We start from the raw sequence: 15,113 nt of genomic DNA, 5'->3' as shown, positions 1-15,113 counted from the left end.
AGGTGAGATGTGAGTGAGATTAAAAGTCCAGCAGGAGCTGGAGCCAGAGCCAGAAGGGACTGCTAAGAGTATTAGCTGCTGGGAATTTGCAGAAATTGCAAAAGGCTATTGGATAGGGGGATCCAGGCACTTCTGTAATATGCCCAAGGTGCAGGTGGTTGCAGCTAACATATGATTGCTGTAGTGCTGTGTAACTCACAGACTGTTTAACAGTGATCCACCCCCACCCCCGCCCCAAGCTCTTTCTGATGGAGGTCTGTTTGTTGGATGCTCCAGGAACTGTCCTGATACTCCCCTTTCCGCCCAAGGAAAGCCATTTTCAGTTTAGACTCCAAAAGGGAAACAAAACTTGCCAACAAAGGGCTTGTCTTTCACTTCCTTTCCTGTAATTTACACAGACCCTGAGGATGCTTGTTACAGCCGGAGAGCTGTGGCCTCCCCAGACACGCCAGCCCTGTGTAGGGAGTGAAGGGAGGTAGGAAAAGTTTTGCACGAGGTATTGGGACTTGAAGACTGCTCTGAGCAAGTACCTAAACAAATATTAAGGCTCCAGTGAGGGCCCTAAAGACGCCAAGTCTCCGTGTAGCTGGATTGGGAACAGGGCAAATCTACCCAGTGCCACACTAAATAAGCACTCTTTTTTTTTTGCAGTACGCGGGCCTCTCACTGTTGTGGCCTCTCCCGTTGCAGAGCACAGGCTCCAGACGTGCAGGCTCAGCAGCCATGGCTCACGGGCCTAGCCGCTCCGCAGCATGTGGGATCTTCCCGGACCGGGGCATGAACCCGTGTCCCCTGCATTGGCAGGCGGACTCTCAACCACTGCGTCACCAGGGAAGCCCTAAATAAGCACTCTTGCTCATTCCTTAAGGAGGAAGACTCAGTTGATGGAAGAACCTATTGTTTAGTCTTAACATCCACTGTAATTCCAAACTTTGAAGACAGTAGAGATGAGTGGGCTTTCACTGCCCAGCATCATTCTCCCGTCTTAGATAAGAGCACCTTGATTCACTCTGAGGGACCACCTCCTTCCTACTCTCAGATCAGGTTCTGGTGTAGTAAAGTCCATCCTTTGGTTCTAGATGGAGGACACATGACTGTGCCAGTCAGAGAATGGCAGTTAGCATGGGCATGGTCTGAAATTCAGGCCAGTCAGGACTCTGGACTTTCACTGGAACTGTTAAGTAGTGAATTCTCATTTCTTTTCCAACTGGATTGCCAATCCTGTAGAATGTACGTAATCCTGAGGCTGCTGGTGACCAGGGGGAGTTCTGAAGCCAACACAGATGAAAACTGAGCTGCAAGATCGAAAGAGATGGAGACTAAATGACATCTTTTGAGCACCAGGATCTAACCATACCTTAAGCTAGTCTAACTCTGGATGTCTCTTTTACATGGGTCTAGGCTTTCCCTTTTTTTTTTTCCTTTTGAAAGTGTGATTTGGATTTTTGTCATCTGCAGCCGGTTGAGTGCTAATTCAGGTCATCATGAATTATATATAGTTCTCACTGTAAAGTGTGGTTTGGCTTTTCTTAACAGACAGTTTTGTCCTAAAGCACTAAATTGTAAGTTTGCTCTATGAAGCAGATGAGACCATAAAGAACCTAGTATCATCCTCTCTACATAGAAAAAAAGTAATTTTTTTGAAGTAAATATTAACTACAGGAAGTAAGGAGGGAGGGAGGAAGGGGAACGGGAAGGAAGATAGGGCGCTGAATTAAAAGAACCCTGAAGTCCGTAGGTATCTAGGAACCCTCAGACCCTATCAGGTCTTCCTGTTCTAAATGCCCCTAGTGCCCTATACTTTTACCTAACCCTTCATCATAGTTAGTAATGATATGTTTATGTAATATTTTGATTAATGTCTGTCTTCCTCACTGACCTGGCAATTCCACTAGGGCAGTGATTTTACTCAATGCTATATCCCCACAACTAGTTCAGCGTGTGGCATTCAGCAAACATTTATTGAATGAATTGTCACATATAGTTACCCAGATTGGACTGACCCTCCTTGATTATTGGGGTTAAGATTGTGGCAGAATTGGCAAAATCAGGGAAAGCTGTCCCTGTCACCTTTGTATCTCCTATACTACCCACACCCCCAACACATATACAGAGAATTTTTGTCTTAATGAGTTAGTTAAATCAAACCTCTAGTGCTATATTGTTATAAGGTCATTTTATTGAGGAATTAAATAGTGTGGTTGTTGACTTAATATGTGGAAAGCCTTGCAGAGGAGTGGGTCAGATCTGTGTGATTAACAAGCAGTCTTCCTTGCTCCTTTGTCTTTATAAAATGGTCTATTTAACTGAGATAGTCCACCCTCACTCAGGCTTGCCCAGAAATGTGTTGGAGGCTGTAGGAAAGCCCAGGAAGTCGATGAGGGAGAGGTTGGGGATGCTGGAGACTTGACTCTCTAGCAAGAAACAGACGCAGTAAAAAGTGGCCCCTGGGAAGAGAGGGGGCGGATATCCTGAAGCTCACTCCTTCCTCCCTCCTGCTCTGGGCTGGGCCCAGCAGGAGCTCCAGTACAGCATCCCACCCCCTGACTCGCCACACAAAGCATCCTCCTCCCAGATGAAGCTGTGGTTCATCCCTTCCCCCAGCCTGCTTTCCCTGAGATGGGGAGAGTGTTTCCCAAGGCCCACGTGACTTCCACTGGCAAGTGACGACTACAGACGGTTTACCAGTCAGTAAAACTGCCAAAGGCTTTTGTGCTGTAATAATCCTTTTCCTGTTTAAAACTCTGGGGATTTTCTACTGTTGCCAGTAGTTTTTCAAGTCAGCAATTACAGCGTAGATTATGTAATGGCTAGGTATTAAAAATAGAAAAGACCAGAGTTTGCATCTATTTTAACCCAATCAAGAGCAAAGGGAGGGGAAAGGAGAAGGAGAGACCAGAGGAGGAGGGAAAAAGAAATTACGTGACAAGAAGCAGTGAGATCTCATCATGTGACTGGACAATCAGCCCACAATTTATTCTGCCCTTTTCCTGCCTTTCTTGGCCCCAGCTCCTGCACTTCCATCCAAGGCCTCCACAAGGGAGGGGACCCTGCCGAGAATTCTGAGGACTCAAGACCCTCTTGGATATTCCTCAGCTCAGCCTTGGGGTGTTTGCCTGCCCCTGACAAGCAGAGTGACTAAGACGGGAAGGAATTGAATTTGGTATTCTCCCCCAACCCCCCAAGTCCAGGACTCTTGTGTCTTGGTTTCTAAGGTCTTAGCGCTCTGATTGTTTCTCTTGTTGCAGTGTTACCGTCAAGGGGTGGTTTACGGGGGAGTCTTTAGCATCCCAGATCTCTATCAATCCCTTGCCAAAGCCGCCCCAAATAAATATTCAGTGTAATTAAAAACCCTGTATTCACTATGAAAAATGGCTTTAGATACTCTCAACCCTCCCACTTCCCCACCCCCACTCCTCTTCCCACTGGATTGCTACCTCTAAGCCTTTAATCTAGGAATTCAAGGCCTACCACTGGTTTGTTCTTTTGTGACTTCTCACTAATCCCCCACCCCTACCCTGAATCAAGAGGTCTTTTTGTTTTCCTAGAGACCTATTGAGTTACTTTAAGGACCTCTAATGGTGAAATTTTAGGTGCCAGGTGTGTCTGGAGCAGGGAGGATATTTTTGTTTTTTTACAACTTATTTTATTTTATTTATTTGGCTGCGTTGGGTCTTCATTGCTGTGCGCGAGCTTTCTCTAATTGCAGCGTACGGGAGCTACTCTTCATTGCGGTGTGCAGGCTTCTCGTTGCGGTGGCTTCTCTTGTTGCGGAGCACGGGCTGTAGGCGCATGGGCTTCAGTAGTTGCGGCACGTGAGCTCAGTAGTTGTGACGCACGGGCTTAGTTGCTCGGCGGCATGTGGAATCATCCCAGGCCAGCGCTCAAACCCGTATCCCCTGCATTGGCAGGTGGATTCTTAACCACTGTGCCACCAGGGAAATTCTTCATACCTGCTTCTGTATTCAGTCTGTTGTGATATCTTGCTTTGGTTGGAGTAGATCAATAAAATTCGGCTTCATACAGATTTGTAGTTGGAAAAAGTAGGAGTATTTTATTTTATTTTAAATTTATTTTATTTTATTATTTATTTGGTTGCACCAGGTCTTAGTTGCGACAGGCGGGCTCCTTAGTTGTGGCTCACCAACTCCTTAGTTGCAGCACGTGGGCTCCTTAGTTGCAGCTCCAGGGCTCCTTTGTTCCGGCTCCAGGGCTCCTTTAGTTGTGGCTTGCCAGCTCAGTAGGAGTACTTTAATAGCCTTTTCAGATAATTGTGGATATCTTCTTTGATATGTCACCAAAACTGGACAGATGGCAGTTTCTGAAAGGTTAGTTGCAATGTGAGATCTGAAACCATATCAATGAATTTCTCATAGTCAGCTGTGTTAAATTCCATTGGTTTTGGGCTTCCCTGGTGGCGCAGTGGTTGAGAGTCCGCCTGCCGATGCAGGGGACACGGGTTCATGCCCTGGTCTGGGAAGATCCCACATGCCGCAGAGCAGCTGGGCCCATGAGCCATGGCCGCTGAGCCTGCGCGTCCAAAGCCTGTGCTCCACAACAGGAGAGGCCACAACAGTGAGAGGCCCGCGTACAGCAAAAAAAAAAAAAAAAATCCATTGGTTTGTCTTGCACTTTGAATAGGCCTTTTATTCATGACTGATTTTGTAACATCATGCATTGGTCATTGGAAAATAATGGCTCAGTGATTTATGCAGATCTTCCAAATGTAGACACAGTTCAGTTCATAATGCCACATTTGTTAATATTATCACTGATTTCATCACCAAGTCTAGGTATTGGGAAGCTGTCAGGCTCATCCTGATTTTCACTTGACAGCTCAAATTTTATGGTTGGTAAAAAAATACTATCAGTTTTTCTTGATTTGACGAGTTCACTTCATTCATTTTCAAGAACATGTCTGCTAAATACCCAAGTCTGAATTATCATAGTTTGTCAATTGTTCTTTCTAATAAAAATGGTGTTCCACAAAAAAAAGCAGGTAGTTTAGCTCTCAATGCAAACAATAACGTAAATGTATCCAGTACTTCAGTATGCAGCAGAAGTGCTTTGTGCAAGGCTAATAACAAGATATGCACTCAAGTGTCATGTTTTAATAAAATTAATGATTATTGCTCCATTATAGACATTCTTATGTGAAGTTGGCCTTTTTGTTAAAATATAAGTGCTTGGGGGTGAAGAATATGACTTCGTAGACTTGCGTTAAGGCCCCAGCAGTTTTATCTACTGTTGCTTTTGTACTAGTGCAAATGTTAACAAAGTGAATACTCTAGAAAGTCTTGGTATTATTATAAAAATAGTCTTTACTTCTCTGACCACCCTGGAAGGGTCTTCGGGACCCCCCAGGAGTCCAGAGATCATAATTGATCTATGTGATCATGGGCAATGATAGCTTGTGGGCTCGAACACCTCAGTCAGCCTACCTGTGCCTCAGTTTTCTCAACTGTAAGGAGGGGCCTGGGTGGGTTTTCAGTTTCTCCACATTGTTGGACCCTGTTCGCTAGTTCTTGAAGCCCCTTCTCCCCCAGCAGCTGTGCTACTGCTCTCTTTTCTCTCTTCCTCTCTCATGTCTCCTTTTCTCTCTAAGGCTCCTCCTCAGCCCACTTCCTATAGGTGGGTGTCCTCCTTGTTTCACCTGCTCCTTCGCTCCTTGGGTGATCTTATCCCCTCCCTGGTCTTTAACCATCACCCGCAGGCTGAAAGCTTCCAAATCTCTATCTTTAGTCCAGATATCTGTCCTGGGCTCCGGTTCTGTGATTTAAGCTGCCCCTGGTACCTCTCCACCTGTATGCCCTATAGGCATGTCACAGTCAACATGTCTAAACTGATTGCGTCATCTTCCTCCACACATAGCCAGTCCTGGTTCATCGTTCATCCACCTAACTAGTTAAGTCAGAAGCCCAGGAACTCCCCTTATCTGGCCCCCTTACTTCCATCATCTAATCACCCAGACCTATCAGTTCTGCCCCCTAAATATTTTCCCAAGCACTCCCTGCTCTCCAGTTCCGCCACCACTGCCTAGGACCGGGCCCTCATCATTTCTCACTCAAACTATTGCAAGAACCCTCTCCCTGATCCCCTGTCCTCCCTTTCCAACCTATACTTTACAGCTCAGGCTGGAAATCTCAAGATACCTTCTCACAGGTTTTTGGGGATTTTTTCATTAAATAAATACATATTGTGTTCTTACTATGCCAGGCCCTGTGCAGGCTGCTGGGGATACAACACAGAACACAACAGACAACAGTCCCTGGCCTCCAGCACTCACAGTGTATGAGAGAAAAAAAATACAGGACACAGGGAATCATGACACAGCGTGATAGAGAGAAACGGCGGGGGGGTGCTTGGGAACCCCTAGAAGCCTTAACTGAGGGTTAGCTAAGTCCAAGGGGTGGCCAGGGAACACTTCCTGAAGGAAGCAACACTCAGACTGCACAACTGGGTGGGAGTTAGCTAGAAGTGGCGGGAGTGTGGTGGTGAGAAAGCTTTCCTGGTAATTTGATCATCTCATTTCCCTGTTTAAAACGCCCTTTTGAGCTTCACCACTGCCTGTAGTATAAAGTCCAAATTCCTTACCATGAAACACAACCTTTGTGGCTTCATCTGCTCTTCCCCTGTATTCAGCCCAAGTTGCTTTCAGTTCCCCCAAATCCCGGCTCACTCTCTCACAGTTCCTGGCCTTTGCATACACACTTCCTCATGTCTTCCACCCTTCCCATCCTTTCTGAGTTACCAGTGTCAGCCGACTCAGGAGACCTTCTCTGACCTCTCGCACATAGGCTTTGTGGCTCCGTCTCCTGTGCTGCCCACCTGTGCACACAGCTGGGCTTGTGTGCATTTATCACATCATTAGAGCCCATCCAAGTATGTCTCTGACTCTTGCTCCTACCTGCCAGTGCAGGATCCCAGGTCCTGCCTAGTTCCCACTCGCTCACCCCATGAGCATTTTGGGCATCCCCGGGGTGTGTGTATCCCATGTGCTGGTGGATAAGGTTAGGCAGTTTAACCCCCTACCTCCTACCCCCACCCCTAGGTATCTTTTCCCCTCCTCCAGCTCTGCAACCTTTGCCCCTGACACACCCCATGGAGCTATCAGTTCTGCTGGACATTACCACACCCATCAGGCACCCCGCCCCTGCTAGGAGTCACTGACATTTTGGCATGAGGTCAGCCAGCTCCACTATCAGAGCAGGGCTGTGGGGTTTCTGGTGCCCCCATTGCCTTATAGAGCCATTGGCTTTGGCTCCACAGGTATGTCTAAATCACAGTTACCACCTTGGCTCAGAATTACCTCCCCCTTTCCACAGAGCAAAGCTTTTGTCTCTGGGTCAGCTCATTGTGCCTATTTCCTTCTTCCTTTAGAAAGAGTTATTTCCCAACAGGCCTCCCAACCACTCATGAAGATAGCTTCCCAAGGTTCTGCCCACCAGCGGGCCAGACAAGTGTGACCTTCATCACCTTCCGTCTCCAGCCTGGAGGCAAAAAATGTATGGGTATTTATCTATTTAAAATAATAGATTATATAAGTAATACTGAATATAGCTTCATCATTAAAAAATCCAAGCAGTTCAGAAATACATAGAATAAAAAGGTAAAGCTCCTCTTCCACCCCTTCCCCTGTCTTAAAGCTTACACTACTGGTAGGTGCTGGTTGGTTAACTATTTGGTGGAAATGTTCAGACTTCTTGCTCTGCTTTTACACATGTGTATGGCTTGCATAATATTTGAAAAATTATCTCTTTTTTCCTCCCTGGATTTTCCCCTTTTCCACTCTCACATTCATGGAGCTTATTTCATCTTGAACCTGCTCTCCAGATTAGAAAATGGAATCCACCTTCAGGTGTCTCTGGCTTTTGTGTATCAAAAGCTTCCACACGTAGGGAAACTTCAGGATTTGCAGAATAGCTCATCGAAGGAAAAGGATCCTCTTGCACAGTCTGAATACTTTGACTAGAAACAAGATGGAAGAAGGATTTCACCCGAAGTGGCAAGACCCCCAACTCTTTGCAGCCTTCCCATCCCCCAGACTGGTTGGGGGCAGGAGACACGGGAGAAAGATCTGTGGTCTCTGGAGTCCCACCCTGCCTTCAAGCAGCTCACCTGGGCAGGCAGGAGTAAGATCCCAGAGAGCGGTGGCCACATGGTGGGACCAAGCTGTAGGGATGCAGGTAGCCTGGTCCTAGATTCCTCGCTGCCCACAGTGGCACAGAGCAGCAGAGGCTGCTAGACCTGGCCTCAGCCACCTTCACAGCCCCTTCCTGTGTCCCATGTCTGGCACTTCTCAGGGTTCAGATACACCTAGAATTAAGTCGCCTGTTGGCAGGATGGAAACTTACCATAAACATTGAGTTGAGTTATAGAAACTAAAGTTTGGTTTCTTGCTCACCTGAATTTTTGAACTGAGGTTTCTTCCTGTTGCTTGTACCATTCATATTTTGCCACTTGTGAAAAAGATTTCACAATGTATCTTAGAAATGTTTCCATAGAAGTAAATATAGATTTATTCTTTTTAAAAAACAATATTATTTTTTTAAAAATAAAGGCTCATAGTAGGAAATTCTAAAAATACTGAAGGAGAAAGCAGAAGTTCTCCAGTCATCCATTCCCATTCCCTAGGCATAATTACTGCTAACACCTTCTTGAGTGTTCTAGAAATTTCCTATGCAGATAAAGACATGTATTTATTTCTGTGTAGCTCTTTTTATATACAAATAATCTCAAACTACAGGTACTTATCTGCAACTCTTTTGATTCTTTATTTAACAATTTGACCTTTATTGTTAAATAAATTCTATTATTTAAGTAGATATAATTTGACTGTATTTCTTTCAGTGATGCCCAGTATTCCATAGAATGGATGTACCACATGTGTTTAACCAGTTGACTGGCCTAAATTTCCAGATTTTTAGCTATTACCAATTAAGGGCACAGTGAACATAATAATAGCTAGCATTTACTGATCACAGACATAGTTCTTAGTATATGGTAAGTCACATAACCCTTGTAACAGCCCAATGAGATATAGGCCCTGTTATTGCCCCTGCTTCACAAATAAAGGGACTAAGCCACAAAGAGGTCAGTAACTTTCCCGTGGTCACATATGTGGTAGTACCAGGTCTGGAATTTGAATCAGGCATCAGGTCCCAAGCCTAAACTTTAAATTAGTACACCACAGTCCCTGTGTATATGCTGTGTACCTGTGCTGAGATATCCATAGAATACATTTGTAGCAGTGCAGCTGCTGGGTCAAAATAAATGCATGTTAAACTTCAGTAGTGCTAAATGGTTAGGAGTTTATTTTATGAAGAGAGCAGCGTGCTTCTTTTCATAATCAAGTACAGAGCCCACTTGTTTCCTGAGAAGAGAAGGGCCCCACCTCTTGTGCCCAGAGATCTCACTAGGTAAGGGTGTTTTCTTTGCGGTGGCCAGGGCTTTAGCTCTGAATCCTATCTAGCCTTCTCCTCTCTGGGTTGGACTGCGCTCCCAGGAGTCTTGGTAACCATGCTTATGCCCTATTACTAAGGCCACAGCCACAAGCTGCCAGAGAATTCAGCCCCTGGACTCCTTTTCTTTCTGTACCCTGTTGGTCTCTCAAGGGCGAGGGTACTTAACAACTAGGATACTGCCCAGATTCCAGTTTCCTATTCTATCTGCAAGAAGAGAAAATGGCAGCCACCTAGAGAAACAGTTGGCTACTCTTTACTTCCCCACCTGAAGCTCCTACATCTAACTGCAAGGGACATCAATGTGGGGCTTCTAGGCCTGGATCCACCCCGGACCTGCACAGAAGTGGGAGGTCAGAGTATGTGGCATGGCTTCTGCATGGCAGTGGAGACAATGGAATCAACCTGATCTAATAATTCTACTTAAAGACTATAACCTAAGGATAAAAATTAGGATGTGCACACAGTCAGAATTATATATTGGCCAGCACTGTCGGTAACCTAAAGAGGCAATAACAAGGGATTAGTTAAATGATGGTAGGTACACAGTGAAATACAAGAGATCCATTAGTTTACAGACAAAACTGTCTGCAACTTACCGCTATGTCAGTGGTTCTCAAACAGGGGTGATTTTGCCCCCATCTGCACCAGCATGGGATATTTAGCAACGTTTGGGGATGTTTTTGGTCATCGCAACTTGGTGAGGGGGTTCGGTGGGGTGTGCTGCCGGCATCTAGTGGATAGGGAGAGGCCAAGGATGCTGCTAAACATCCTACAATGAATGCACAGGACAGCTGCTCACAACGAAGAGTCATCCAGCCCAAAATGTCAGTAGTGTTGAGGTGAGAAATCCTGGGCCACAGGAGGGCAGACAGTGCCCAGCATGTGGCTGTCACCATGACACTCTCCGTTTTTGTTAACAGGGGCAAACACTTACGACTTATTCACCTGTAGCTTGCCACGTTTTAAGTGGTTTACACCCATTAACTCATTTAATCCTCACAACAAGTCTGTGAGGCAAGTTCCACTGTGATCATCCCATTTACAGATGAGGAACTCAGGCATAGGGCTGTAAAGTACTAGTTCAAGGTTCCCATGGTAGCAGTCTAAGCTTGGCCTCTCACAAGTGCTCATGGCAAGTGCTCCAGGACTTCTCTCCTCTCTCTGCTTCTTCCAGAACCTTGGGAGCACCAGGGGTTGTTTATATCTATACAAAGAGGAAAAAAAAAAAAGCAGTCAACTGGTCCTTCTCTTTGATTCTGACATTTCCAGTGGCTTTTGTATTTTTTTCTTCAGAGGGTTTAACTGAAATGAGTACTGAGGGCAGAGATTATGGACAACCATGAAAATTTACTTGTTGAGTTTACACGAAAAAATCCTCCTGTCACTCCTGCAGTGGTCTCTTAGGACTCTTTCAGCCTCTGGGCCTGCAGTCTGGGCAGCTTGGATAGTAGATTTGCTTAGACATGAGAGCAAACTTTATCATCCAGGAGGACAAGAAGGAGCTGGTGAGTCCGTTTTGGGACACCAGGGACACAGGGCTGTTCTGACTAGGCCCATAGTTTGGATGAAGTGGGTACTTCTCCATAGGAGGCCTCCAACAGATGGGAAGTTGTAAATGGGGTGAGGATGGCAGAAGAAGTGGGGAGGGATCTGTTGGATCAAAGCCAACTTTTCACCAGAGGAAATACTTATTAATTATAGGATGCCATAGGATTGACTTTGCCTCTGAGTGTGGGGGTAGTAAGCTGTGCTTTAAACAAACAGCCCCATCCCTCAGCAGTAATTAGCAGCAACAATAGGCATCTTCACAGGACCAGATTGACAGGTGGCTCACAACACACAGCCTCAAGCCTGGCCTGGAACCAGGCTTGGATGCTACACCTGTGGAGCCCGTCAGTCCATGCTTGGGCAGCCTAAGAGGCACCGGCACAGAAGTGACATACCCATTCTTGGGCCATTTGCTGGAAACTTGCTATGTACTAGGCACTGAGAGGAACACAAAAGAAATGTAAGACACAGACCATACCCACAGTCAAGAGAATCGAGGAGACAAGATTAAGTTTGAAAAGTTATAGTAGCACAGAAATATACATAACTGTCCCCCCATATCTGGGGATTGGTTCCAGAATCTTCCCCCCCCTTCACCCCGGAGATACCAAAATTCATGGATGTTCAAGTCTCCCGTATAGAATGGTGTAGTATTTGCATATAAGTTATGCACATCCTCCCATATACCGGTTTTTTTTTTTTTGGCCACGCTACGAGGCTTGCAGGATCTTAGTTCTCCAACCAGGGATTGAACCCGGGCCATGGCAGTGAAAGTTCCGAGTCCTAACCACTGGACCACCAGGGAATTCCAGTATACTTTAAATCATCTCTAGAGTACTTATAATAGCTAATACAATGTAAAGGCTATTTAAATAGCTGTAAATACAGTGTAAATGCTATGTAAATAGTGGCTAGTGAGGGGGCAATTTCAAGTTTTGCTTTTTGGAACTTTATGGAATTTTTTTTTCTTGAATATTTTCAGTCCTTGGCTTGTTTAATTCACAGATAAGGAGGGCCAACTGTATATTACATATAAGGGATGTGGACCCTCAGAGCCAAATGGGAATTCTGGACCAGGTGACGGAAGGGAGAGAGGTCTGTATCACACTGGCATGTTTCTTGTAAAAGAAGTAGGAAACACAAAGAAGAATAAAGGAGAAAATGAATCATATTAACACTTGTCAGAGATATACGTTGTTACTATTTTGGTTACATCCTTTAAGATCTTTTTTCTGTGCACATATATGGGTATAAACACACACATTTCATTACATAAATGGGTTCATATGCTCATGTGGTACATACTGCTCTTTGTCTTGCTTTTTATACTTAGCGATAAGTTGTGGACAGTTTTCCTTGTCAGTAAACTAAAGGTCTCTTGTATTTCACTGTGTACCTACCATGATTTAACTAATCCCTTGTTATTGCCCCTTTAGGTTACTGACAGTGGTGGCCGATATATAATACCGACACTGTGCACATCCTATTTTTATGCTTAGGTTATAGTCTTTAAGTAGAATCAAAGAATATGCGCACTTTCGGCAGTTTTGGTACATATTGCCCAATTGCTTTTCAGAAAGGATATATCAACTTAGGCTCTCCAGTCCTATGAGAGTGTCTCTTTCACTACATCCTTCCCAATACTAGGTATTATTATTATTTTTAACTGCAAATTTGATAAGCAAAATAGTGTTTCGTTGTTACTGCTTTATTTTTCTTTATTATTATTATTTTATCACTTGGACTTTTATTTTTTTATAGGCCAATTAGTCATTGGTAATTCTCTTGACAAATTGTTTGATTATGTACTTAGTTTTCAATTGGAATAGTCTTTTTTCGTTTTATTTGTGCAGTATTTTATTATTATTATTTAGTGTAGTTTATTCTTTTTGTCTTACTGATTGATAAGGGTACTTGATGAATATTCAGTCTATTAACTCTTTGTCTTTTTTATATTACAAATATTTTATCCTAGATTGTCATTTGCCATTTAGTTTTGTTCACTATTTAAGCATTTGTAAAAGTGAAATGTCCATGCAATCGAGGTAGTCTGTCTAGGCTTTCCGAACGACTGGGCTGGAGTGGCCATGACTGGGAGCAGGGAGGCCCATTGGTGGCCCCTGCACTGGTACCAAGGTGGCAAGACGAGGCCCACATTCAGGGCCAGGCTGGAGAGGATGGAGCTGTGCAGTTCAAGACAGAGTAGAGGTGATCAAGATGTGGTGATCTTGAGTGGGGGAGTGAAGAAGGAGGGAGAGGAGTCTGGGGTGACTCACAGGGTGCTGACCTGTATGGCAGAGTGAGCAGGTGGAGGAAGAACCAGAATCGGGAATACAGGAAGAAAGGGGCTAGGGGTCCGGCGCAGAGACTGTTGTAATTCCTCTAGGGATTGTTGTTGGAGCCTCCTGGTAGAGAGCCCTCTTTGGTGTTTGAATCTGTAGGCCTGGCCTTGCTTCTGTCTCTGTGTCAAGCTCGGAGAGGCTTTCTCTGCTACAGAATTATAGATTTAAATAAATTCTCTTTTAATACTTTGTTTCATCTGTTTTTTTAGGATTTTTTTTTTTTTTTTTTTTTTTTTTTGCAAACCAACACTGTTTTATTGTCAACAGAACCTGCCTGGGGAAGAAGGGGGCCCACTCTGCCCCCGGAGGGGCTATGGACCTTGGTTGTCTGGGGCCCATGGGAGAGATGGGTCTGTGCAGTGAGAAAAGCTCTGGCCACCACTGGCACCTGGGTGGTCAGAGACAGGGTCTGGGGGGCCAGCAGGGGGCATGGGAGCCCCCGGGGAGCTGGATCTTGGCTCCCCCTGGCTCATCTGCAGGAGGCCAGTGAGGGCTATCAGCTCAGGCCCACTGAGCCAGGCAGTGGAGCAGCCAGAGGATGGGATGGGGAGGACCCAGGGGGACATTACTGGGGGTGGGAGCAGCAGTTTCAGAGAGCTCATCACCTGCTGAGGGGCCTGAGACAGGTGCAGGGGAGCATGCTGCCCACAGGGCAGCAGAGGGTCAGAAAGAAAGACGTCTTCACAGCGTGTCACTGGGAACCCTGCATCCCTGGGTGCCTGCTCTCCACTCTGATGTCCTGCTAGATGGGCCTGAGGCCTCTGCCTGATGCTGCCTTGTACAGAGGCCAGAATGAGGGATGGCATGAGGTCCAGCCTGAGAAGGAGGTGCCTGATCCACAGCTGGGTCCCCACACCAGCCGAGGTCCCGCTTGCGCCTCATAGTTGGGGTCCCAGGATGCCAGCAGGGTCATCTTTGACAGGGCCACCTCCCACGTCGTCTGTGGGGAGTGGGGAACTGGGGCTCCCGGGGACCACTCGGCAGCCAGGCCTGGGGGCGGCCAAGGCAGCAGCTGCTCTTTCCGGTCCAGGAAGGCCTTCGGGACCAGGGCTGAAGGCTGTCCTGTGGGGTGTTCTTGGTTCCCCCAGGGCTTCCTCTCCAGAGTCCCAGGCCTGGCACCTGCTCTTCACCGGCACCCCACCGCCGAGAGGTCCAGGGCAACATGCCACATCCAGGGGGAAGGCAGGGCAGGGCCCTGCGCCGCCCGGCCCGCCTGCCAGGCCCCTCCCGGCTCCCACTCGGGCCCAGCTTCCCTCAGCGGCCCGTGCTGGCCTGTGCGCCCCTGCGAGCCCAGGTTGCGGCCCACCTCACAGGCTTTACATTTAAATGTGGATGGAATTTGTCATATTTTGGTGATTGTGAGTTAAAGATTTAACTTTTTTTCCCCTAAGTGACTAATGATTAAAACATCTATCCTTGCTCTTGTGATCTGAAATAACACCTGTGTCTTACAATATATTTTCATGTATATACCTGAGTCTGCTCTAGAATTCTCTGGTGTGTTCCACTGAATTGTCTGCTCCTGCACCAGTGCCGTTCTGATCACATTTTCTTTAAATATATCTAATAGGTGCTAGGGTAAGGTGTACTTCACACTTTTTTTCCTCAGAATTTCCTTTGTTCTTTTAGGATGGACTGCAAAATCATTGTAAGCCCTGCTCCCTTGGACTGCACAGTGGGAGCTGGAAACACGGGTGACCCCATTGGGACCCTTTGTATTCATAAGCACCAAATATACCAGGAACTGGGTTTGGTGAGC

General features: G+C 46.0%; 1 long non-coding RNA gene and 1 pseudogene across 2 annotated transcripts in view; one reads left to right on the top strand and one right to left on the bottom strand.

Moving 5' to 3' along the window:
* Positions 1 to 15,113, top strand: part of LOC309833675 — a 36,685-nt gene that overhangs the window by 19,243 nt on the left and 2,329 nt on the right. The window lies entirely within an intron of this gene.
* LOC309833706 (histone deacetylase complex subunit SAP25-like) lies at positions 2,323 to 14,267 on the bottom strand (annotated as a pseudogene). The gene is made up of 2 exons: positions 13,743 to 14,267; positions 2,323 to 2,447 (listed from the first exon to the last, which is right to left on the bottom strand). The product of its transcript is annotated as a histone deacetylase complex subunit SAP25-like (transcript).

This window comes from Grampus griseus, assembly GCF_964374135.1.
Source record: "Grampus griseus genome assembly, chromosome: 15".
Taxonomy (NCBI): domain Eukaryota; kingdom Metazoa; phylum Chordata; class Mammalia; order Artiodactyla; family Delphinidae; genus Grampus; species Grampus griseus.
This window is presented reverse-complemented; position numbering and strand designations above follow the sequence as displayed.